At 40.3% G+C, this 6,790-nt stretch overlaps 1 non-coding gene across 1 annotated transcript; it reads left to right on the plus strand.

Annotated features, from left to right (window-relative positions):
- The first annotated feature begins 843 nt into the window (after positions 1–843).
- On the plus strand, positions 844–982 carry LOC122295268. Its single transcript, XR_006237929.1, has one exon. It is a non-coding gene; the product is annotated as a small nucleolar RNA Z247 (small nucleolar RNA).
- The last annotated feature ends 5,808 nt before the right edge of the window (positions 983–6,790 follow it).

Consider the following 6,790-nt stretch of genomic DNA (forward strand, 5'->3'; position numbering starts at 1 on the left):
AATTTAGAAAATCTCTCCTTATTGAAGAACTCTTACCAGACTCGAGCCCTGCTAAAGTCATTCCTATCACGTAGGAGTCGGATATGCGATCTTGTGATCAAGTAGTTACGTTGAAGTAGTTAAGCTTCAGCTATTTTATCTCATGCAAACAAATGTTTAATTTTTGAATACTTGATGAAGAGCCTAACCGCATGCTTTCTGTTATCAGCTATGTATATATATACACCTCGGTGTACGTTTAACAGAAATACGAAAAACACTTTTCATTTACTGTCTTCATCTCAGATTTCTACATGGTATCAGCTTCAGCCGTTTGACCAACGTCCTTCCATATCCTCTCCTTCTTCCACTATGTCCAACCACTCTTCCTCTGTTACTCCTTCTCTTATCACCCCACCAACCATTAATGTCACCAAACTGTCCCGTGAGAATTACCATATCTGGAAAGCTCAACTCATTCCTTTCTTCCGTGGCCAGGGTCTCTTTGGTTATCTTGATGGCACCACCCTCATTCCCTCTCCAACCGTTACTGTTACTAACCCAGACTCCACTGCCAATTCTCTTATTTCTAATCCCCTCCATGACCACTGGCTCTGGCAAGATGCCATTGTTCTTGCCGTTCTTTTCTCCACCATTACCGAAACCATTCTGGTTCAAATTGTTTCCCACACCACATCTGCCAGTGTTTGGCAAGCCCTTGAAACTTCCTTCTCATCTCAATCACGAGCACGTACCATTCAATTACGTACTGACCTTTCCAATGCACGTAAAGGTGCTCTTTCTGCTAGTGATTATTTCATGCAAATTAAACGCTACGCTGATGAATTGGCCATTGCTAGGTACTCCCTTACATGTGACGAAATCGTCACCTATCTCCTTGCTGGTCTCGGTCATGATTATGACCCTTTCGTTACTACCATTTCAGCTCGCAAAGACCCTGTTACGCTAGAGGAAGTTTATTCTCTTCTTCTCACTACCGAGTCTCGTCTCTCTCATCATAATCAACCGTTGCAACACGCATCTGTCAATGTTGCTACTCGACAGTCTCCACAAAATTTTTCCCGTGGTCGTAATGGCTCACGCGGCAGGGGGCAAGGCTTCCGTGGAAATTTTCAACACTATCCTTCTTCTGGTCGTGGTTCCTCCCCTCGTGATGCTGTGATTTGTCAAGTATGTGGTAAATCGGGACACTTAGACAAAAAGTGCTTTCACAGGTTTGACATTACATACTCTGCCGATTCTGATCAGCGCAATCCCCTGGCTTTGGTTGCCTCTAACTCCTTCCCATTTGAACTTGCTTGGCACCCTGACACCGGTGCCACCCATCACCTTACCAACGACATCACCAACCTCCATCTAAGGAGTGAAGATTATGATGGTCCTGATCAAATTCATGTAGGCAATGGTGCAGGTTTGCAAATTTCGAAAATTGGTTCTTCTTCCATTTCTACTTCTGCCAAACCTTTCATATTAAATCAAGTTCTCCTTGTTCCTGACATTCAAAAAAATCTTGTTTCTGTCCAACAGTTCTGTAGAGACAATAGCGTTTATTTTGAGTTTCATCATAATTTTTTTGATATCAAGGATTACTCGGGGAGCCTCCTTCATCGCGGGTTGTTTAAAGACGGCTTATATTCTTTTTCCAGCTCTACGCAATCCATCCATCCTCGTTGTTTCTTGGCAGTTCGTGCTCCATATACCTTGTGGCATCAACGTCTCGGTCACGCGTCTACTCCCGTCGTCAAACAAGATGTCTCCACTTTCACTCTTCCATTCTCCAATAAAGAAATTCCAATCTGCTCGGATTGTCAACATGCTAAAAGCAGTGCTCTTCCTTTTCGTTCGCGTCATCATTCCTCACAGTTTCCTCTTGATTTAATATATAGTGATGTATGGGGGCCAGCCTCAGTTATTTCTAACTCTGGTTGCCGTTATTATGTGTCCTTTTTAGATGATTGCACTAAATTTCTGTGGCTCTTTCCACTCAAGTTAAAATCTGATGTAGAGACTATTTTCCTCCAATTTCAATCTTATGTTGAACGCCTTTTTGAGCGTAAAATAAAAATGTTTCAATCAGATTAGGGCGGTGAGTTTCGCAAATTAACAACTCATTTCAAAACCGCTGGTATTCAACATCGCATGGCTTGTCCGCATACTCATCAACAAATGGGTGCGATTGAACGCCGCCATCGACAAATTGTTGAGGTTGGTTTATCACTCCTCTCCCATTCCAGTTTACCACAACATTTCTGGGAAGATGCTTTTCTCACGGCCGTTTATTTGATAAATCGGCTCCCTACGCCTATCTTACAGAAGAAATCTCCCTATCAACTTGTTTATCACACTCCACCTGACTATCACTTTCTTAAAGTCTTCGGTTGTGCGTGTTGGCCGTACTTACGTCCTTTTAACAAACACAAAATCGATTTCCGTTCAAAAACTTGTGTGTTCATCGGTTATAGTCTCAACCATCATGGTTACAAATGTCTTGATCTTGCAAGTGGAAAAATATATGTCTCCCGTCACGTTATTTTTGATGAACACTCCTTTCCTTTTGTCAAACCACCCATCATCGAGTCCATGCCCCCTTCTAATACGGTTGCCTTGCCAACCTTCATTACTACTCCCTCCCCTGTTTTGCCTCCTGCAGGTACTTTGCAAAATGCACCAATGCCTATTACAAATTCTACAGCACCATCCACATTGGATCCTCCCCATGATGAGGTGCCTCTCGTTCCTCCTCCTGCCAACCAGCAAATAACCAGCCAGTCTCCAAGTGCCGTCCCAACCAGATCCACCAATATACATGTTATGACTACCAGATCCAAAAACAACATTTGGAAGCCTAAACATCTACCAGATGGCGGTGTCGTTCACCCACTTCCACGAGGGCTTCTTGCTGCGATCACACACGACAGTACCGAACCATCTTGCTACACTGAAGCTGCCAAACATAGCCATTGGCGTGATGCTATGAACTCCGAGTTTGATGCCTTGCTTAAAAATCAAACGTGGGAGTTAGTTCCTCCTAATCTGCATGCAAATGTCGTGGGTTGCCGGTGGATTTTTAAAATCAAAAGGCGAGCTGATGGAGCTGTTGAACGCTATAAAGCACGACTCGTGGCCAAGGGCAATCATCAGCAACACGGGGTTGATTTTCATGAGACATACAGTCCCATAATTAAACCTGCAACTGTTCGCCTTGTCCTATCCATTGCTGTTTCTAGAGGCTGGTGTCTTCGGTAGATCGACATCCAAAATGCATTTTTACATGGTTGCATTCACGAAGAGGTTTTTATGATTCAACCTCCAGGTTTTCAACACCCTCAGTACCCTAATTATTTGTGTCGGCTTAAAAAAATCCTTGTATGGTCTACGTCAAGCTCCTCGGCAATGGTTTTCTCAACTAGCAGATGCTCTGTTCAAGCTTGGCTTTGTTGATAGTAAAGCTGATTCTTCATTATTCATCTATCGCTCTCAATGCCAAATTATCTTCTTTCTCATTTACGTAGATGACATAATTATTACAGGCTCCGATACTCAGTTAGTCAATCACGTAATCACTGCTTTACACAAGGAATTCGCAGTAAAAGATCTGGGTAATTTATCTTTCTTTCTGGGCGTCGAAGCTTTATCCTCTGCTGATGGTATTTACTTAACTCAGCGTAAATATATAGTCGAGCTACTGAAACGGTCAAGAATGGATAAATGTAAACCGTGTGTAACACCTATCTCAACTACTTCGCATCTCTCAATCAGTGATGAAGGTGATTTTGAAGATCCATTTTTGTATAGAAGCATCGTTGGAGGGTTACAGTATTTGTCATTCACGCGTCCTGATATTGCTTATTCAGTTCATCGGGTCAGCAAATTTATGCATCAACCGAAAATAACACATTGGCAGCATGTAAAAAGAATTCTCAGATTTTTAAAACACATGGTTTCACATGGCCTCCTTATTTCACGTAACTCTTCAACTCAGTTTCAAGCCTTTTCGGATGCCGACTGGGCAGGTGATCGTGATAATTGACGGTCTGTGGGATCTTACTGCATCTTTCTCGGCAACAATTTAGTCTCGTGGCGATGTAAGCAACAAAGTACAGTGGCCCGAAGTAGCACTGAGGCAGAGTACAAAGCCCTCGCCGATGCTGCTGCTAAACTCCAATGGCTATAATCTCTTATACACGAACTTGGTCTTCATTTGGACACTCCACCCGTGCTCTGGTGTGATAACATTGGCGCAACCTATCTGAGTGCCAACCCTGTGTTTCACGCACGAACCAAACACATTGAAATAGACTATCATTTCGTGCGTAATCTTGTCGCAACTAACAAGCTTCAAGTTCGTCTAATCTCCAGCCAAGATCATCTCGCTGACCTCCTCACCAAACCACTGGCAGCTTCTCGGTTTAAGTTGTTAAGTTCCAATCTCAGCGTCCGAGATCTTCCCCTGCGATTGAGGGGGCGTATTGAAGAACTCTTACCAGACTCGAGCCCTGCTAAAGTCATTCCTATCACGTAGGAGTCGGATATGCGATCCTGTGATCAAGTAGTTACGTTGAAGTAGTTAAGCTTCAGCTATTTTATCTCATGCAAACAAATGTTTAATTTTTGAATACTTGATGAAGAGCCTAACCGCATGCTTTCTGTTATCAGCTATGTATATATATACACCTCGGTGTACGTTTAACAGAAATACGAAAAACACTTTTCATTTACTGTCTTCATCTCAGATTTCTACACTCCTTTAGCATGTTGTTTAGAATCAGTTTATCAATTCCAACACGCCACTACGTGTACACAAAAGAAGAGTTGAAAGTACTGTGTAGTGCCTTAGTTAAATCGAAGATGGATAGCCAAGCAATCAAGCATAACTTAATGTTTCATAGAGATTTCTTTTTCTTTTAGAACATTTATTTTCTTACAAAAGTTAATTATGTCCAATTTCATACGTGTGTATTTCCACAATACCCCATGATTACACCATCATATTGAACACAAAAATCATCAAGATAGCCCAACATTTGATCATACCATTATAAAGCAAAAATTTACTGCATTACAATAAAGGAACAGAATTATACCAGGCCAGCAACAATAAGCCCATTATTACAAATGTAAAGAAATACACTCATTATTGTGGGGAACTATATTTCCCCTAGTATAATATCATATCAACAAGAAGCGCAGATGTATGTGACACAATAGAACATCTAAATATGCAAATAAAAATTGGGTCAGCACAAAGATGTTGGCCTTAAAATATGGTCTTCTTCCCCATAAAAAAAATCTAATATCTTTGATTTACCTGGTTTGTGCAAATGGCTTTTCCTTCTTAAGTTCCAATTCCTGCAGCTTAGCTTCAGCTTCCCGCTTTTGAGCCAAGCCCTTCCCCCATTCCAACTTCTTATCCTGGTTAAAATGCACAGGAAATGAAAGTTGACCTCTTCAACTTAAATCTACCAAGAGACAGCATTTACTTTTCAAAGAAAGAAGCTTCAAACTCAAGCTACAATATTAAAACTAAAAAGATGCTCGAGCCCATAACTATGATGAACTTACCATATTAAATGCGCAAGTTTTACATCCTCTACAACCTCATGGTTTAACGCCTTCCCTAATAGAATTGATCTGTGTCTGCCAACACTTAATAATAGTCATTTGTAAATAACCACCGAGTCTCTTTGACAACTAGCAGAATTACTATAACATTTTCACCAAAGCCTCATAAGAGATTAAAAGAACAAGAAAAAATCAAATTTTGAATAGTCACGAACATCATCAGACTGCAATTTGCACAACCTGAATCTATCCCTTCCACAATTAAGTTCTTGCAAGATTTGGGAAATGTAAAAGGGGAAAAAACAAAGAAAAAAGAAACGCCCATGTATATGCACATGCACTCTTTATCCTAATATATCTGTTAGAAACACCAATTTCCTTCATTCATGAGAATTGTAATTCTTGTAATAAAATGGAAATTTCTTTTATGTTGAAACATGAAAAATACTGAAGGGCCACAGTGGCACTTGTCAGCATAATTGAGTAACATGGGCTCAAGGGTAAAAGTTGACATTTACCAACAAAAGAAAACAGAAAGAAGGAAGAAGGGAGGGACAGATATGCAGTGGTAATGATCTCTAAAACTGTAAATCTCTCAACATGATCATCAGACGTCTCTTGCCATCAGCAGCTTGCACTGATATTCTACATTTCTTTTTAATTGTACGAAGATCTTTATTACCAACAGTTTGCACGGATATTCTACATATCCCCCACACCAGGAAGAAAACAGAGCAAGAAGAGAAGGGGGACATGATAATCCAAGAAAAGAAAAAAATTGAATGAACCTCATAAAACTAGCAAAATTAATGAATGTTGACCATTACAATGATGATGATGGTTGCCATAAATAATAATTATTATTATCAAATTAATGGTCAATTACTAAAACTTCCAGCAGAATCTGGATCAAGACATTATTCACTCGTCAAACACCCTCGACTCACAATACTCACTATACCACTCCTCACACATTTTTTTCTTTTTTGATCAATAAATAGGAATTTTATTAAAAATAGGCGAAGCCAAGTACACAAGACAGGTTTGAGGTATAAAATACTCACAAGAATTTTATAAACTCACTATACCGCTCCTCACACATGACAGGTTTATGATAATATTCCAAAGTACCTTGGGCTTCTCTTCTACTTTTACTTTCTGCCTTGACTTCAAAAAGTCTTCCTTCGATATACGTTCTCTTCTCCTACATCAAACGGCAGAAAATTTT

The sequence above is a fragment of the Carya illinoinensis genome, chromosome 14 (genome assembly GCF_018687715.1).
Source record: "Carya illinoinensis cultivar Pawnee chromosome 14, C.illinoinensisPawnee_v1, whole genome shotgun sequence".
Taxonomy (NCBI): Eukaryota; Viridiplantae; Streptophyta; class Magnoliopsida; order Fagales; family Juglandaceae; genus Carya; species Carya illinoinensis.